Here is a 19740-nt window from a genome sequence, read left to right as displayed (position 1 = left end):
TGGGCGAATTTTTCCGCCGTGCCCACACATGCACACTAGCGTCTGCTGTGGCTGGCGCATGCCCATTAGGAGAGCGTGCGTTGAGCAAAGGCTCAAACCTTGGTCTCCTAATGGGCAGGCAGGCAGCGAGTATCTGTGCCCTAAGCCAATCCTGGAGCTGCTAGCAGCACCAGGAATGGATGAGAGGAGTTGCCACTTGTCATTGCCAGCAGTGACATGGTCGGCGGCTGTACCTGCAGGCGCCAACGGGACCCCGGAGCAGAAGCGGCGCGGACCCGGTACGTTTTTTAAAATTTTATTTTAAACCCCCCGACCCCGCACGACTTGCCCCCCCTCGCGACCGTGAGTATTGCAAGAGACTGTCTCTCTCTCTTAATGTTAATGTATTTCTGAATTTCAGTCTGGGCGGCCTCCCACGGAATACATAAATGGAGCCCCGATTAAAATCTTGATAGCTCGCTGTTTTTAAATTGGTTTACTTTTCCTAACATGTAGCCCCATAGCCAAATCTTTGCTGAGAGGTTCTGGACAGACGTCCTGCCACATACACAGACAAAAAGTGCTCCTGCCATTACACTTGTGCTTCCTGTTTTGGGTGACAGACATGTGGTGGGTTTGGAACTAATCTCCCCTCTTCAGATGTATTTATATTGGCTAGGATGCATTTTTGGCAAGACTGAAAAGGATGACTTTCACTGCGGGGAAAAAAAACAAAAAAAGGAGATGCGTAATGAGCAGTGTACCCATCTTTGGTTTTAATGTGCAATGGGCAGTGTACCCATACTTTATTTGTATATGCACAATGGGCACTGCACCCTACACATTTTGGGCAGTGAACCCTATACGTTCAATATTTTGTGGCATTTACGCTACCACCTTGCACCTTTCTCTTAAATCAATTTTTCTGCTTTCTCTTCCTTATATATCACACTTATTATTCCTTTATTCTAAAATGCGATGCAGAGCGCACTACGAAATTCGTTTTAATTATTTAATTGTTTACTTACCTCCAATTATCCATATTCCGGTGTTTAGTACCCCCCACCCTGCCCCTCCCCCGCCCCGCCTTTCCGCCCCACGGAACTCCCTCCACGGGCCGCGGCTGCATATGAGGATACACTAAAGTATATACAAGAGATCTTGAATGCTCGACATAAAAAGGAGAAATATATGGCTCTATATCGGCAATATAATATACAGTCTGTGTTCAATCCATTAGTGAGTTCTTTTGAATTGTCTGCATTAAAAAAGATTGAAGCTATGCATGAAAATAAACCTTGTGGGCGTTGAGCATCCCAAGGTCAGCCATTTGTCAGGGCAACAATGCTCCCTGGATTTAACCCCTTCAGCGCGGCGCGGATTTCCGCACCACGCTGAAGGTTCCGTGCGCGGGCGGGGCCATGACGGAACGGTTCCGTCATGCGCACAGCGCAACCGACGTGCATGACGGAACCGTTCCGTCATGCGCGTCGAAGGGGTTAAAGCCTACCAAATGGTAGCTGGGTGGATGAACTGCCAATGACATGGGACCTGATTCAATCTCAGATTTTTGCTGATCCACTGACGTGTATGAGGCAAATCACATGCCCCAAAATGGATGCTCACATACTGATCTCCCCGATGTAGACGATAAGTCGATCTCTTGGTTCACTTCATGCACCCGCCAAATGGTAAGGGTTCCACCCATTTTTGCACATTTTAGAGTCCAGGACCTAGCACTCGAATAAAGGTTTGTGTAAAATCCTCTGCATTCATTTCTCCAGCGGAATCCTGCCTCTATTTGCTTTAATAAGACGATTAGAAATAGTATAGACAGCACTAACATTCTTTGGGTGTCTTTTCATTGTGTATGTGTTGCTTTCTTTTTACTTTCAAAGTGAATAAAGTACCGAATTTGAATTATTTTCTTGATATTTTTACATGTTTTGGCACGCAATTACCGACCAGGCCGGTTAAATTAAATACTGGCCAGATGGCATCCCTATATGTGGCACATATGAAAACTCCACATAACTGTTTGTCTCCGAATAAATCTCACGGAATTGTAGGAGCAGGAGTGCATCGCCAGCGGGAAAATGTCACTCTTAGACGTAAAATGTTTCAGGGTAAATAAGACAAGAGTCAACAGGGATCTTAATTGGAGACCTAACACACACACAACGCACAAAGGCCTTTTAATGCAGCCCTACAGTATGCAGGGCAGCAGAGATAACAAGAGCTTTCACCGCCGTTCTGGAGGGGGAGGGGCTTAACACAAGCCTCCACAGCGGGAGGGGAGACCCCACACGCATCTTTACCGCAGGCCTGAAGAATACCCGGGAGACGTGAGCAAATAACACGACTTCAGTGCGGGCCTAATTCCTGTCACGGGTATTAGAAGGAAGAGGCACCTCCGGTTCAAGTCTGGAATAAAAGAGAGGAAACAAGGAGGTTCAGCCCAGCCCTAGACTACTTGGAGAGCAGAAGGAACACCACTGCACATTTTCTAAATACATGAAAGAAGGTAGAACATGGCCTTGTGTAATACCCCTAGATAATACATTAAAGCAGAGGTAATAATATACGGGCAGGGCCACTGGAATTATTATGGATATCTTGCTTTTGCCACATAATCCACTTTTTGCAGCATAATCTGCAAATTTCAACAGAAAAGAAACGGTTTCAAATTTAGGGCCTTGGTTTAGATTTCGGCAGACGGGTTACAACGTCACAACAGTGAATATTATGGGGTTTACATTTCGGCGGATGGGATGTCCGTCACCGTTGTGATGGAGTAACTGGTCCCCCTAAATCTAAATTAGTCCCTTAAACGGATCAAGAGTTACTAAAGGCATGGCAACATGTGTTCACGCACAGTTGAAAGCCATTCATAAAGGTTAGCTGCCCATCCATTAGTTGCCTGATTCTATATTTGGTTCTTAAACTGGTACTACCTGGGTGAAGTTTTTGCCCAGGCAGGTTACCATGTGCAATAATGACAAAATAATAAAACAATACTATCAAAAAATGTGCCGCATCATGCAGTACAATTGGGCTTTTCCTGCCATTTATTTTAATTTACTCTGCCGCATAATGTGGTACTCTCCTGCCGTATACACTCCGGTGTTATAAGTCTCCTGTAATAGAGACAGGTTTTTACACAGGGATTGCAGACTCCCATGTATTGTAAGTTGTTCATTGCAGACACACAGTGTACAGGTGACTATAGAACATAAGGGCCCTCGTTACAGTCATAAACGCTGTAAAGAGAAGAAGGTATTAAGGGCTACATTCCACAATGAGAGAGGGAATACTTGTAGGCCTTCATTATGCAAGAAATGAGAGGCAATACAGAACTTCAGTACATGCCTAGTGTCCACAGGGAAGGAGAGCAAATAATGTCCTTCATGTGGGACTACTGTATATAGAAAAGAAAGAGGAACAATTACCTTTAGTTAAGGCCTACAAGATAAAGGGAAGAAGAGCTGAAAATACAGGACTACACTGTATGCAAAGTAGCAGACTTCAGTAAAGGCCAACCTTAGAAAGGAAAGCAGAAACTTCACCTCAGGCCTACAGTATACAGGGAAATAGAAAAAACATGTTTAATTACAATTTTATAGTGTGTGTTGTGTTATCATGTTTGTATAGAGCCTTATGACACTCCAAATCACTGATAGGGGGCAAGAAGACACAAACTGGAACACCCACAGAAGAGACATTGAACTGAGTAAAAACGGATGGCCATCTTGAGCTTGCTTATATATCATCGGATGGAGTTTACTGTATTGTGAATAGGCGGTGTTCTGCATATGGTCACAGAGGAGGAAGTATGGAAGGCAAGGAGGAAGCGTACAGCAATGGAGGTAAGCAGCAGAGGAAAGGTGAGAAAAGATGGAAGAATACAGAAACTAGAATGTGACAGTAGGAGATGCATGATTAATCATGTAGGCCCTTAGATATAGCAAAAGGTAATGAAAGGTAAATCATGCCAGCTACCTTGATCTTGTCATTACTTTTATTTTGAAAATATCTTTTGCTTCACATGCTAAAATTAGGTTTCTCTATAATACCATGTTCACACGTGAACTAAGCAGGTTTCTCTGAAAGCATGTTTAGGTAGGACCCATAATCAGTAACGTAGTTTTAGTGATACCTTCACTTCAGCTAATTACGTTGGCTTACGGAATGTCAGTGGTGTAAGTAAAGTTGAGGGGGGACCCTTCAAAGTACATTGAGGGTTCCCCTCCGGACTCACCTAGGAGTTATCCGGCCAGGGCATAGTTCTGAGGGACCCACTTGGAGCTCAGGGTCCCCGAACTGCAGGGCTTTTTTTATGCCACTGGGGAATGTGCCACAAGGTTGAATAAACTAAATCAAGCTTCCAATGACTCCTGGAGATGGAGGAGAAGGGGCTGAGAAATTGCAAAATTTAGACCTACGCATATTCAATTGAGAATGAAAGACCACTCTTTGATCAAACAGAGTGAGCCTGGTGAATGGATTGGCCATCTTCAACATGCTTATATATCACCAGGTGGAGACTTGCGTATTCCGTCTAGCCAGATGTCTTCATATGTTGAATAAGAAGGGAGAAGGAAAGCAAGGAGGAAGTGAAGGGCAAAATAGGTAGGAGAGCAAAGGTGAGAGTAGGAGGAAGACTGTAGAAACAAGAAGGTGACATGGGGAGGTCCCTGACTAACCATGTAGAGTGTTAGATACAGTGTGTGCCCAGAACGGCGGGAGTCAGGAGATTCTCCCATTACAGTGACTTCTGCTGACAGTTTATTCTGCTTGTTCCTAATTGATACATGTACTTGCAGGTCTACAGCTGGATTAGAAGTGGTTAGAAGCAAGCTGACAAGTGCAGGTGGGGGACAGGGATTACGTGTTGATCTTCATTTCATTTTTGTAGGCAGTCTCACTTCTTCATGACAGTAGAATCAGGGTTCACTGAGGGACCATGTAGAAGGTGCTGAAAGCTATGTCCCACCTGTCACCTAGACTAGTATGCCCTAAACTCTGCTTTAGAAAATCAGGACCTTCTCTACGTTGACAAGGTTGCTAATCATATGAAGCCTGTTTGCTCTTCATCTAACACATGAGTATGCACGGATAAAGATTGGCCCTGTCTTTTGATATTGCTGGATCTCTCAGCTGCATTTCAACCAAAATTTGCCATCCCACCCTCATCCACACTCTGGATTTTCGAAAGTAATTCACTAGCAATGTCTTTCATTAGTTCTCCTCTAAACTTTTCAATGGACAACTGTTCGTTCACAAGGGTCCTTCCAGGAACAAAAAGATCCATTCAACTTCAGAGCCCCCCCAGGGTTCTATGCTGTCCTGCGCCCTCTTCAATCTCTACATGAAGACCCTTCCGGTTCTACTCACAGATAACAGCATTAAAATTCACCAATATACAGACGACACACAACTCTACTTGAAAGTTTCTTCTGTTGCATGCATTCTACATCTCAAACACTGACTGTTCCTCATTCAGACCTTGATATCAAGCGCATTCCTAAAGCTCACCCCAACCAAGACAAAGTTCTTGTAGTTTTCTAAGAACAAGTTAGAAATAGTACAATCCTGACTCAATGACAGGAACCTTGATGTCCTATCTTTACTACTCCTAAACTGAGAAAAATCCTAATTTTAAGACTTTCGGTATTCACAGAAGGCATTTAGGAGTCCTAAAGTTAGGAGTCCTAACTTCTGTAAATACGGAAATGAGTAAGTGCCTTCTGTGAATACCAAAATGGTAGTAAGTTTAGGATTTTGTCTTAAGTTAGTTCTGTGAATCGGGCCCGTAGTCACAACACCACTACCCTTGAGGCTAAAAAGTGTAGAAAAGACAAAACAAAGCAGCGGGCTTAACTTCTATGCACCCAAGATTTGAAACAACTTCCCTGTATCCATCAGGACTGCCTCAACAATACGCCAATTTAGGTAAAAGTTGAAAACGCTCCTCCTTAAAGAACACTACAGGCCACTGCAGTAATTGTACACTTCTGCTCCCAGACCAAGTAACATGTCATATGACTGGAGGACTTGGCACTTACCTTTGATCCTGCACAGCTCTCCTCTGCCTTTTAACTAGGCCTGTGCTATACAAACATAGCATGCAGATATACATACAAGAATGCTGCATGTTTATTTCAGAGATTGCGGTGGAACATTGGTTGTACTCACTGTAGCCTGCTGTAAATGCACTTAGGCTAGGCCCTCAACAATGTTCATGACCCATTTTCAGTTTGTATTCGATGTTATGGTCTGAGAAAGTGATTTTATGCCTCAAGAGCTAGAAATGAACTTCACTGACTGCTTGTCGATAAGTGCATTTAATTTGAAATGATGCTTCATTTGAAGATCCACAAATTTTACTCACAGAGGGCTCTTGAATTTAGTTATTCACACCCTTTCAAATGTACTTATGATTCCTTTTAGGTTGTGTTGAAATGGACCTTTTTATTATGTCTAAATGTTAACCGATGATGTTACTAAGTGCTTCTTGCATGGTTCAACAGAGGGTCACAATAGAAAGGATTGGTGGGAAGCAAACATATAGAAACAAGTGATCAGTTAAATGTGTTAAAACCTTCATAAATGCATTGGACGCACTGCATTGTAACATTTGAGACCGGCGCAACCTCATGCCTGTCTATGCTCCTTGTAGTTATTATTTTCTGCTTTAGATGGCAAGAGCCTAGGGGCGGGCATTTGAGTTAAGGGCAAATTAGAATTCTAAATTTTCATTCCCAATCCCTTTTGTACATTTTTAATACTCGCTAAAATGCGCAGATTGTATAGAAAAAGACTACTTAAGATAAAAAGGTAAAGAAGATCAATTTTTCAAAAGATCACCTAAGAGTCAGCAATAAATATTAATGCCTATATGTTAGAAATTGGGTCTATAGTTGGCAGAGGTATGAATGCTGTTCATGTGGTGCCTGCAATACTAGTCAGGGTAAGCCAGATACACACTAAATTAAACTGTGATCACCCTCTGGCAGCCTGACACAGAGCAGTTAGACTTAAGAGGTAACGTGTAGGTATTTTGGCAACACTTAAATTACAGTAATGCAGTGAAAACACCACAACAAGACTCCACAGATGTTTAGAAAAATAGAGAGTGTTTATCTCAGTAAAACAAGACCAAATGACAAAAAATCCAATCAGTGGAAGTCGAGATATGATTTTTTAAAGATTAAATCCCAAAAAAGTGCTTAAAAATCAATAGCGCTCAAAAGTTACGTGAGGTCACTATAGACCGGAGTAAATCCAAAGATTAGGCCGACCGCGATGGGACCATCGTCATTGTCGAATTAGCACTGAATCTGGTTTAGAGGGCACTGCGTCGGTTCCGATCTATGCAACAGGGGTAACAGCATCGATTTTTGTAGAAAACAGCTGCCGAACCCACTTCTGAGGTCCAGGACTGGAGGGACACCTCATGCAAGTGTACGACTTACAGATGGCAGCAGCACTCAAATAGTTAGAAGAAGTATTTTGTGACCCTGAGACTTCAGAGAGCAGGAGGCAAGCCAACAAGCCCTTAGAGAAACTTGGGTTCAAGGCTGTATTGAACCGGTCTAACCCCTCTCACTCCCAGGCAAGAAACAGCAGGCCAACACAGCAGAGAAGGTAGAAAGTGGCAGTCTCTCCTACAGCACAGAAATCAACAGATAGCAGCCCAACACAGCAATGCATGTACCAAAGTGGCAGCCCCTCCTACAGCAGAGCAGCTCAACTTCAATGCAAAATATCCTTAATTCCAGCAGAGTTCTAAATTGGTGGAGTCAGGGGTCCAGTACTTATACCCAAATGTGCCTTTGAAGTGGGGGAGACATAAAAGATGCCTTTGAAGATCAAAAGGTCCCTGCCTTTCCTGCCCTGGCTCTAGATACACTATAGGGGGCTATGCAGCTCCATATGTGGGGAAAAGCCCAGTTCTATTTAGGTGCACGTGTCAGCTTCTCCCTCCCAATCTAACTCAGGAAGGCCCATCAGCCTGCTGATGGGCCATCATGATGAAATGTCACACCCAAGCTCCCTTTGTGTGACTGTCTAGAGGAAATGCACAAAGCCTAGCTGTCACCCAACCCAGATGTGTATTCAGAGACAGACAGAGGCCCAGAATGGTTAAAGTAAGAAAAGGCCAACTTTCTAAAAGTGGCATTTCCAGGCTTACAATTTAAAATCTGATTTTGACATAAGATATGATTTTCAATTGTGAGTCCAGAGAGACCAAACTCCAAATCTCTATCTTTTTCTGATTGAAAATTACACTTAAAAGAAATGTTATGGCAATCCAAAAGTTAACCTAATGGAGAGATAGGCCTTGCAGTAGTGCAAAACAAATGTAGCAGTTCTTAATTACCAGGACAAGCAAAACTTAAAGGTACGTGTCCTACCTTTTAAATACACAGCACCCTGCCCATGGGGCTGCCTAGGGCTTACCTTAGGGGTGGCATGTGTAATAAAAGAGAAGGTTTGGACCTGCAAGTAGGTTAAATTGACAGGTCAAAATGGCAGTTAAAAATTGCACACACAGACTCTGCAGTGGTAGGCTTGGGCCATGTTTAAGGGCTACTGAAGTGGGTGGCAAAATCAGCATTAGATTTACAGGCAACAGGGCACATATAGTGCACTTTACCAGAGACTTACAAGTGAATTAAATATACCAATTTGTATAGGCCAATGTTACCATGTTTATAGTACAGAGCCTATGCATTTGAGCACTGGTTAGCAATGGTAACGTGCCCAGAATCCTAAAGCCAGCAAAAATGAAGTCAGCATAACAGGAGATCAGAAGGCAAAAATTCAGGGGAAACCACAACAAGGATGCCAGGTCTAACACTGTTGCACCCAGTATTACTTGTATAAGTAGGATGGCTGTTGATTCACAAAAAGGAGAGGGAAAGCAGAAGACTTGTCTTTGACCCCACCCCCATGACCTTTCAGAGTTGATGCCCTCATCTCAATCAACAGCATCCCTGTTGCTACTGATGGGCTACGAGAAGGGAAAGGAATAGTAAGAGGCTATGATTGGCAGAGGCAGTTCCATTGGTACCAACTGGAAATCGCGATCCATTGCAGTGAGGTCCTCATTATGAGTGGCCCGGCATTGAAGGCGATCATTATTGAACCTTTTAAAATCCAAAACCAACGGGGTCGAAATTTAAATAGTGCGATAATCATCACCTACTAGAAGTTGTGCCCTTTAAAATGGAGCATAACATACAGAATTTAGTGTGCAATTCAACAAAATCTGCATGTACAAGTATTTACCAGGAATTTTTCCCCCAGGAAAATTCAGCAGATTTAATTTGCCAAAATGTGCCTGGAGTAAATTGAAAGGCATGTGGTAACCACCACAAAACTTGTAAATCCAATTCCTGTGGCAATTGTAGTTTGCACAGGGATAGCAAAAGAATGAGCCACTCGTATTGAGGACCCTAATATCTGAACTTTTAAGTGAAGTAAAAACAAAATTATAGCACTTGAAATCCTAAAGGCTCAGATTATAAAAGCATAAACTTGCATGTGGAGATTTACACTTCCTCTTGAATGTAGTTTTACATTTTTTTGCAAACCCCAAACATTCCTAGTTGCATACCTAGAAACCTGTGCCCGGCAGAGTGTTCTGGGTATACCAATGGGAATGTCATATCACATATATCCAGGTCCAGGTTGCACCATTTCCTCAATGCTTAATTGTACATGGTATGCAATCATGCACTGGGGTAGGCTGATGTGCAAATACACTTTTCCTTTCTCTTTTTTTCTCCACAGGGGAATCATATTTTCTCATGAAGAGAACTGTGGTGTGTGTACCTAGTCCTGCTAAGGGCCCTGAGAGGTTCTAGAAGGACTGGGCATAGAAAGCTTTGAGGAGAGTGTTGTGATTCAAACTGGGTGGTGCTTGAGCAGAGCCACTGGTAATGGATGAGGTTGTATTTGTCTATTCTAATAAAGAAGACGATTGAACTACTGTTGTGTCCATTGTACCTTTTCACAAAAACCCCTTGCCCTATTTTGGAGCTGGGCTAGCGCAGCAGCCTCCTAAGGAAAAGGTAAAGAATCTGCATTTGTTTCTTTATAAATTAAGCACTGCCGTCATTGCAGATTCAACAAGTTGACAAGTATGAAAGAATGCCAACGCCTTTACCCCCCCTAGTGTCTACATATGACTGTGGAGGTAGCTTTCTGTCAATTACCAGCAGATTAATTAGAGAGCAACACAATTAATTGCCGTATTCGAATCACGATTACAGCATTCAATGGACAGTAACATAATAATCCATGGGAATCTGCAGTCCCTGTATAAAAACATGTATCTGATTTCTTTATAATAGGCAACTTGTGATATCAGAACTCAACTGTAATAACATTTTACAGTTCATTTCTGACATCACAATGCCTGTTGCTAGAGTCAGCAGCCCAGGGGCGGGTCAGGTCAGGTCATAGAGCATAATTAAAGCAGTTGTTTAAGGAACAAAACAAAACTTTGCTTTTCATTCTTCTGCTTTGTTTTTCTAGCTGTACAGTGACAAGCAGAGGGGAGATATTAATGGCAACATGTTTACATTTTGCACTCCTTAGATAATTATAGAAAAGATTCCACGCTACTGTGCTTTTTTTTTTTTTTAAATAATCATAATCTAATATCTTTTTGTAGCAAATATCTAACAGGTGTTTTGATGTATTTAATTTTGCACTAGTAATTCAATAAAAGGGCATACTTATTATTACTTCACATAATATGGCGCAGCAAGGGATCCTGCTGTGTGCATTGTACGAATGGAAGAGAGCAGAAAATCTCCATATTTACAAACAAATGGAGCATTTCTGCGCTCTCCTTGCGCTGGTGTAATGTGTGCTCCCTAGCATCAATGCAGGCACCCTGGCACCATAGTGCAAAAGTGCCTGTGTTACGGGCAGTATTTATTTTGTGCAGGAAGTGTCACCTTCTTGCATGAAAACAACACAAACAGGCATTTTCCTCTTTCTATATATGATGTAGAATGCATCACACTTAGAAAGAGGCAATATCAGGAATACATTTTTTTTTATCCTCGTTACATCATCCTCAGGGAGGCGTACTGATCTGATGCAATCCTAAGGTGTACAAACCTCTGTAAATCTGGAATTGAGTCAAAAACATGGGTGGGGGCACAGGAACTCCCATGCTTCATCCATTGAACGCCTCCCAGCTCAAAATGGAACATAACACAGCGCAAGCAGCTGCGTTTCATTACATTTCTTTTCAGAGCCACACCACGTGGCACAAACTGCACCTTCTTTGACTTTGTACATATTACCGAAGCCTTTGTGTTGTCATTGTGTTGCCTTGCGTGATGCAGAGACTACGAAAATGCTCAATAAATCCATACCCAAGGAGCTAAGTGTTTTGTGGCGAAAAGGTGATGGCGTGACGATGCCCTGCTGCACATGCTAAGGATATTGCAAGGCAACTGGAAGTCCCATCAACTTATGAAGGTTGACTTGCAATATCCTTAGAATGTATGGCAGGGAGTACTTTATCCTATATATAATACATGGAAGCCTGCAATCCTTTTATAAAAGCATGGCTCTAATATTCCTATTGCAGGCAACTTGCGACATCTCTACTCGCCTCTAGTAAAGAAATGACTTACCTGCTCAACATAAATAAGTTATTACAGTGTTATGACGTCAAAATGCCTCCAGCCAGGTTGAAAGGCAGGTAACTGAGTCACCACCGTTTAAAAAGGAAAAGAGAAGGGCTTTTCTTTCTTCCGATTTCTTTTTCTAGAAAGAAAACACATGAAGAAAGATATTTATAGCAACATTTTTGTTTTGTTTTCCACGCTACAGTCCTGGCATGAAAGATAGATTCTCTGCATGTTTCTATATACTCCGAGTCACAGAATTGTTTAATCTAACTTACATTAAACTGATTCTAATATAATTTGGTGTGTTTCAAATTCACAATACAGCGTTTGCTTTTAACGTTCGTCAACAATGAGCATGTAAGAGCAAGCCAAGTATTTAAGCCATTGCTCGATCATGTATTATAAGAAATAAAGTAACCCTCGCTGTACATTATAAGAACACTGCACATCACCTTGGAGTTCCATGAACTCATAAAGGAACTCGATCTTTAGCTTTGTTCCCATAAAGGGTCATTGAACTCCTTGGTGACTTGCACAGCCCTAATAATGTACAGCAGGGTGGTACTTCATCCCATATATTTCTGAAAGTCTATGATGCAGCAAATTGTGAGTAATAGATCACACATAAGCAGGAATGGGCACTAATGCAAGGGAATGATACAACTCAAGCTTAGTATTCTTGTCTGCTTGACAGATACATTTTCCAAACTATAAAGCTCACATGCTGTGCACACATTTTAGGGAAATAAAATTTGCATACATGCTTGTTTGTGTTTCTATTTCTTTCTGAAGGGATATCTACATAAATGCTGTGAAATACTACACATTTATTGGAAAGAGGAGTAAAGGTGGGCTAGATCACAAAACGTTTTTGAGTGGTGCAATTTCGTATCCTTGGTGGTAAGTTGGGGCAACGCTAGTTCCAAATACCTTTAATAAAAACAGGATTCTGGAAGTGATAATTGGTGATAAGTATTTTTGTGTGTATTTGTTGTGTGGCATTTTGTTGTTGTGGTGATTTTTTTTTTTTGTGTTGCTGCGCTTTTGTGCTGTAGTATTGCAAAATGATTTTGTTGTGTTGCACTGCAGTTCGATTGCAATCTGTTTTGACTGTTATTTTTTGTGCCTTGGTATATTGTATTCTTTTTTTTTTTTTTTTTTTTAAATAAATTTTTATTAGGGCATCAGAAACATAACATAAATATTAAACAATATACATAAAAAAAAACCATATCCGATGTCCAATTTAACATTTTTTATCCCCCCACCCCGGTGGATCCGACAAGGAAGAAGAGAAAGCGAGAAAAAAAAAAAAAATATATATATATATATATATATGAGTTAAAAGAAAATATGAACATACAGACAAAGGGGTACATTACAGCACAGTAACTATTCAACCTTATTTAACCACTTGGTTAATGGTTCCCATATTTTTTCCCCTTTGGCCCTTGTCTGATTTCCTCGTCTCCTAAACACAGATATCTCCCAGTTATAAACATAGATTAGTTTACTAAACCACATATGTAACGTAGGAGGGTCCTGATCAAGCCACATAGTAGCCAAACACAATCGTAATACAGCCATAGTGATATAAACCAGTTTCCTGTTGGCCTCCCCTATATCCTGATTACAAATCCCTAGCATTATAACCTGGGGGGACAGTGGGACTCGATAGCCTAATATAGATTCTAAACGCGATTCAATTTTAATCATTACTTGAGAGAGACTGGGGCAGGTCGCAAACATATGTGTGCTATCTGCTGCCAGAAGCCCACATCGAGAGCAGTGTATCCCCGAGGACCCCCCCCATCGATAAATACGCGCCGGAGTTATATATAAATTACACCAAGTCTTATAGCCTTGTGCCTGTAAACTTGCAGAAACACATACCGTTTGGCTATACATGAGAGAATCTTCACATTCTCCCTGTCCGGCCTTTAGAGCTGTTTGCCATCTGTCAAAATGTTTAGCTAAATCATCGCCCATTGTTCCATTTAAAAATTTATATAGCGAAGATGTGGTGGCTTGGCCCCCAAAAATCATATCTAATAGGGGAATTCTATTCCGACACGTTACTTTTTTGGTAAAGAAATCCCTAATCTGTAAATACTTAAAGAAAAAATTATTCCTAATCATAAATTTCTCCTTTAAAGCCTCAAAAGGAAGTATTTCAGCATCGCGAATAAAATCCCCTATACAAAAAATACCTTTCTCAACCCAGTGTTTGAAATAAACATCCTGAAATATATCTGGGAGTAGGAAGTTATTGACCAAAGGGGAATATATATGCAGCCGCCCAATCCCAGCCTTTTTCCTAACTGCAGTCCAGACCCTATAAGCACCGAACAAAACCTTGAACTTAACCCTCTTGAAGTAAGCAAAATCAATATGTCGCATAAGAAGTCCTCTGGCTTCTATTCCATAAATCAAATGATAAATTGATATTTCCCCAACTTGAAGATTCCCCCAGTTGAGTAGTTCCCCCATCTGTTTCAACGCAGTTGCCCAATAGTAAATTTGAAAGTTGGGGACAGCCCACCCTCCCCTGTCTCTAGGTAAGGTCATATATCTAAGAGCCCTTCTGGGGCGTTGCCCCGCCCATAGAAACCATGAGACCAGCTGATCAAGTTTCTGAAACCAAATTTTATTTATATCTAAGGGAATTGCTCTAAAAATATATAAGATTTTGGGCAAAAATATCATCTTAATAATATTGCATCTCCCTATTAATGTCAGATATAATTTATTCATTCTTTGTGAATCGGATTTGATTTTCATTATTACTGGTTTCAAGTTGATATCAACTATATCCTGGATTTTAGAACTTATTTCAATTCCTAAATATCTTGCACTTGATGTTATCCGTGGGTCGGTTAATATAATTTTCTCATTGATGACAATTTGAGTTTTAGATTCGTTCATATGATAGCCAGAGATATTGCCGAATTGCAGCGTTAAAATATTTATTTCCAGAAGGGTAGAGCGAGGGTCAGTTGTGATAATAGCCAAATCATCGGCATACGCCAAGATTTTGACGTTCCCCCCTCTTGCCGGTACAGGTTGTATTTTTGAATCTGCCAGAATCTTCCTAATTAAAGGGTCAATATAAATGGCGAATAGCAGGGGGGAACATGGGCATCCTTGCCTAGTACCCCGTGATATATTGATTATCCCAGATTGGGTTCCCATTGATGCAATTCTGGCACTTGGATCTTTATACATGATTTGAATAGCTCTTATAAATCTTTCACCAATACCATTATATTTCATAGCCGCCCATAAAAAAGGCCAGGAGACCCTATCAAATGCCTTTTCAGCATCCAGCAGTATTAAAGCCATAGGGTCTCCTGTAACCTTAGTATAATCAAATAATGCGATTGTCCGGCGTATATGATCTATAGTCTCCCGTCCAGGCACAAAACCATGTTGCTGGGGGGAAACAATTTTTTTTAATAACTGAAGCGAGTCTATTTGCCAATATCTTAGAGTAAATTTTGATGTCGCTGTTAATCAAAGTAATGGGCCTATAGGCCCCTAAATCTGTTGCTGCTTTCCCTTTCTTTAAGAATATCACAATCTTTGCCATTTTCCAAGATTCAGGAGGGGTATTTCCGCTCTGTACCATATGAAACATCTCCAACATAATCGGAGCCAATTGAATTCGAAAAACTTTATAAAATTCACCAGGCAGAAAATCAGGGCCTACAGCTTTGCCTGGTGGAAGTGAGTCTATAGCAACTTGTAATTCTTCTGGCTGAACCGAAGCATCCAACATATCCTGATCTAAAGTAGACAATTTATTTAATTTAGCTTCCCTAAGATATCTGTCGGTTTCAGATTGAATCCAACAATTATCTTCAATATCTTCCGAATATAACTTCTGATAGAATTTCTGGAAAGCCAGAAGAATTGCACCAGTATCAGTTACCAAACCGATGTCTGGATCTGAAACTCCTGCAATCCGTGTTGATACCTCATTTTCTTTGGTCCGGACAGCTAACATATGACCTACCTTTTCGCTACACTCATAAAGTTTGGACCTCCAGGCTAGGTATCTACCAGCAGACTTAGCAAATGAAATTTGGGTGATAGCTGATTTAACACTTACAATTGTAGATTGTGCTAGTTCACCCGCCCCACCTTCGGAAAGTATTTTAACAAGATTAATCTCAGCTTTCCTTAATTCTTCATACATCTCCTTAATCTTTTCCCTCTCTTTCTTTTGAGTCTCCCATCCATACTTCGTTGTTTCACCCCTGATCCCTGCCTTAAGAGTATCCCAAACATTTTGAACCCCGGTGCTTCCCAAATTGTACTCTAAAAACTGAGTGATCCATTTTGCCATATGATCTATATAGGATTTATCACTCAGCAGAGCCCTGTTAAAAGTCCCGCTGGATATTGGTTTAGAACATTTAATATTATGTTCAAGGACCAGAGGGTTATGGTCCGACATAACTCTGGGAAATTTCCTGATCTTACTGCCCTGAACCAAATTGTTTGTGTTTCTATTTCTTTCTGAAGGGATATCTACATAAATGCTGTGAAATACTACACATTTATTGGAAAGAGGAGTAAAGGTGGGCTAGATCACAAAACGTTTTTGAGTGGTGCAATTTCGTATCCTTGGTGGTAAGTTGGGGCAACGCTAGTTCCAAATACCTTTAATAAAAACAGGATTCTGGAAGTGATAATTGGTGATAAGTATTTTTGTGTGTATTTGTTGTGTGGCATTTTGTTGTTGTGGTGATTTTTTTTTTTTTGTGTTGCTGCGCTTTTGTGCTGTAGTATTGCAAAATGATTTTGTTGTGTTGCACTGCAGTTCGATTGCAATCTGTTTTGACTGTTATTTTTTGTGCCTTGGTATATTGTATTCTATTGTTATTTTGCTTTATGTATGCTATTATCTTATGTTCTACTGTTTACTTTAGATATGCCAGTGAATGCTGCAATATTTCCGGCTAAATCAGTAGATGCTTTTAATGGTCCCATGACAAGGGGGGCGGAGCTAGCCAAGCCCCAAGATGGCCGCCATCTAAGTGAGCTCCTTTGGTCATGAACCAATCCTTAAATAATCCAGAATTCCAGTGTGCCTCCAGAAGCCAGAAACCCTGAAAAACATTATCGGAACGACATGCCTGCCGCTAGATCCCGGTTTGGCAGAGAACACTGACCTGGAAAGACCAGAGTGGCGCTGCGATCTGTGAAGCGTTGGAGAGGCCCGCGACACACAGGTGAGAGGTGGAGCCGCCAGCTAGAGTGAAAGCAAGCTGTGAAGCAGAGCACGCAGGCGGTGAGACCGGCCCCTTGACCGCTGAGGTCGCTGCAGACTGAGGCCTACGAGAACTGCGGGAGTGGCGAGAGGCTGCTCCCGGTAGACTATGGAAGACGAGCGCTACGCTCGGGAGCAGGATCAGAGCTCTGAGACCGGGGCATACACTCTGCTGCGGAGAGGAATGCGTGGACTGTAGGGTGGACGGCGGGAGCTGACCCGTTATAAGCGGGACTGAGAAGCGAGTGGCAGTCCTCCTCCTGCGGTGACATTTAACCACACAACATCTCAAATCGGGCGGCACTGCGGGCCAATGCTCACGATCAGGGGCAGGGCCGTTGATGACAGACAATGACGCAGTGAGACGTGCATTCCAACAGTTATAGATCATCAGGCGAGTGCGGGCGCAAACTTAAAGACACACGCAGAGGGAGATGGAGAGTAGCAGGGAGGCGCACCCGCTACTACAATAGCCACAGATGACCCACTGCTTCCACTGTAAGATAGTCTGCAGCCTTCTTACACTGCTGTGACTCTGTAGACGCTCATGGCTGTGGCCCGCACGAATGTACAGAATGGGGCCTGAAACTGCATGCTGAAACCCTGAACAGGCGGAAACCACGGTACTTATATGATCGCTGAAGGTCAGTTTACAGTCTACAGTAACGCACACATTTTTAGCTTTCGGCGAGGGGAGGGGGCAGTTGCCCAATTCCGCCGGCCAACAGTCAGGGGACCAAACATTGGGATTATTTCCAAAGACAATAATCTAAGTTTTGGACGAGTTGAGTTTTAGACAGTTTGAGGCCATCCATCCAGCTATCTCCTTAATACAATCGTGAAAAAGCACTCCTGTTTCTTTTTCCTTGCCGTCCTTGAAAGATAACACTATTTGGGTGTCATCCGCGTAGGACGTTAGCTGAAAGCCATGGGATTTTATAAGAGCGGCCAGCGGAATCATATAAATGTTAAAAAGGGTGGGACTAAGTGAGGATCCCTGAGGGACCCCACAGGGAAGGCTGAAGAAATCAGAATTATGATCACCCAAATTGACAGTCTGGGATCTATCGGAGAGAAAAGAGCGTAGCAGTTTCCAAGCCACCCCTTGTACTCCCACCTCCGACAAACGATCCATCAAAATCACATGATGGACCGTGTCGAAGGCTGCAGAGAGATCCAACAGGATCGTCACAGCTCTACCACCGCCATCCAGGGCCTCCCTGACTTCGTCTAAAGACTTAATTAATGCCAGTTCCGTATTATGTTCGGCTCTGAAACCGAATTGCGTTGAGTCGAGTATATGGTTGGTATGTAGATAGGTGCTCAACTGGCTATTCAGAGCCTTCTCCACAATTTTTGCTGGCAATGGGAGCCGCGAAATCGGCCTGCAGCTGCCCGGTTCTGAGGGATCCAACGTTGGCTTTTTCAATGAGGGAAGAATGGAAGCGGTTTTCCAAGTCTTCGGGAAATGCCCGAGATCAAGATGTCGTTGATCAACGGATGTAAAGCCACCCCAATCAATTCCGAGACGGTTTTCGCAATCAAAACCGGACAAGGATCAGTGGGGGAGCCCGAACTAATTTAGTTCAGAATTTTTTGCATGTCTGCGCTTTCTAAGGGGAGAAACAAGTCAAGAATCGGCCCAGTGTAGCAGTCTACCATACTCTTACTATGGGAAGAAGTTCCGGTACCAGATTGGCCTATAGAGAAGGAGGAGTAAATACCTCCCACCTTTTGTTGTAACCAGGATGCCAGTTTATTGCACAGACCTGGACTGCTAATAACCTTCTGCGAATTCAGCACCGCTAGCTTCTTCACTGTTTTAAATAGTTCTTTTGCGTTTGATTTTGCTTGGAGAATTTCATGGGCATAAAACTCCTTTTTTGATTCCAACAATAAGTCTTTGTAACTTCTGAGGCTCTGTTTATAAATTTCTTTGTCTGCGTTTTTGTATTCCTTCCTCCAAACCCGTTCAAGTTTTTTGCATGCTTTTTGCATGCCTGCTTCTGAGTCTTGAGTTTATCCGAATGCCAGGGGGAAGAGGGCTTGATACGCCTGGGGACCCACTTTTTCACAGGGATTCATTTTTTGCATGTTTTATCAAGCCAGTCAGAGTAACCCTGCACTGCCCCATCAATGTCCGACAGAAATGGAAGAAAGGAACTCTTAAGTTCCTCTTCAAACCAAACCACATCTAGGTCCCTCCAGGATCTAATTTCCAACATCCTGGGAGACCCCGGACTAGGTATCGATGCTTTAGAGTAAACCAATTCGAAGATAACCGCCCTGTGATCTGACCAAGCCAGAGGAACAACCTCATATACAGAGAGATCTGGGTTGTTCGTATAAATCCCGTCCAAAGTGTGCCCCTTGAGGTGCGTGGGACCTTCCACCTGTTGTTTCAAATCCCCGGTCTCCAGGATTTTATCGAGGTTTAGCGTGTCTGAATCTCCTGAATCCTCCAGAAAGAAGTTAATATCCCCCAGAACCGTAAATGAGTCTGCACACATTCCTTCTACTAATAGGGTGCCTATTGTTTCCAGGAACCCCGCTCTAGGACCTGGCGGACGATAGAGCAAAAGCCCCTTAAAACTTTTCAAATGCTTTTAAAATTAAACCACAGTGCCTTACAAAAAGTGTTGGGTGCTGGCTGAAAAATGGGGTTCAAATCGTCCTGGTAAATAATTGCAAGGCCCCCACCCCTCCTCGTGGGTCTGTTTAGGGTGTAACAGACATAGCCTGAAGGGCAGATGCGGCCCGTGGAGGGAGTTCCGTGGGGCGGTAAGGCGGGGTGGGGTAGGGCCTGGGTGGGGGGTTCTAAAAACC

General features: G+C 42.4%; 1 protein-coding gene across 5 annotated transcripts in view; it reads right to left on the bottom strand.

Annotated features, from left to right (window-relative positions):
* Window positions 1-19740, bottom strand: part of LOC146830635 (uncharacterized) — a 310983-nt gene that overhangs the window by 167041 nt on the left and 124202 nt on the right. Inside the window, exon 2 of one of the 5 annotated variants that reach the window (XR_014961463.1) lies at window positions 11643-11775. The exons of the other annotated variants lie outside the window; for them this stretch is intronic. The gene's annotated coding sequence lies outside the window, so the exon portion shown is untranslated. The remainder of the gene's footprint in view (window positions 1-11642; window positions 11776-19740) is intronic. 5 annotated transcript variants of the gene reach the window in all.

This window comes from Triturus cristatus, chromosome 5_1 (genome assembly GCF_964204655.1).
Source record: "Triturus cristatus chromosome 5_1, aTriCri1.1, whole genome shotgun sequence".
NCBI classification, from domain to species: domain Eukaryota; kingdom Metazoa; phylum Chordata; class Amphibia; order Caudata; family Salamandridae; genus Triturus; species Triturus cristatus.
The sequence above is the reverse complement of the archived record's forward strand: the minus strand, read 5'-3'. Positions and strand labels throughout refer to the sequence as shown.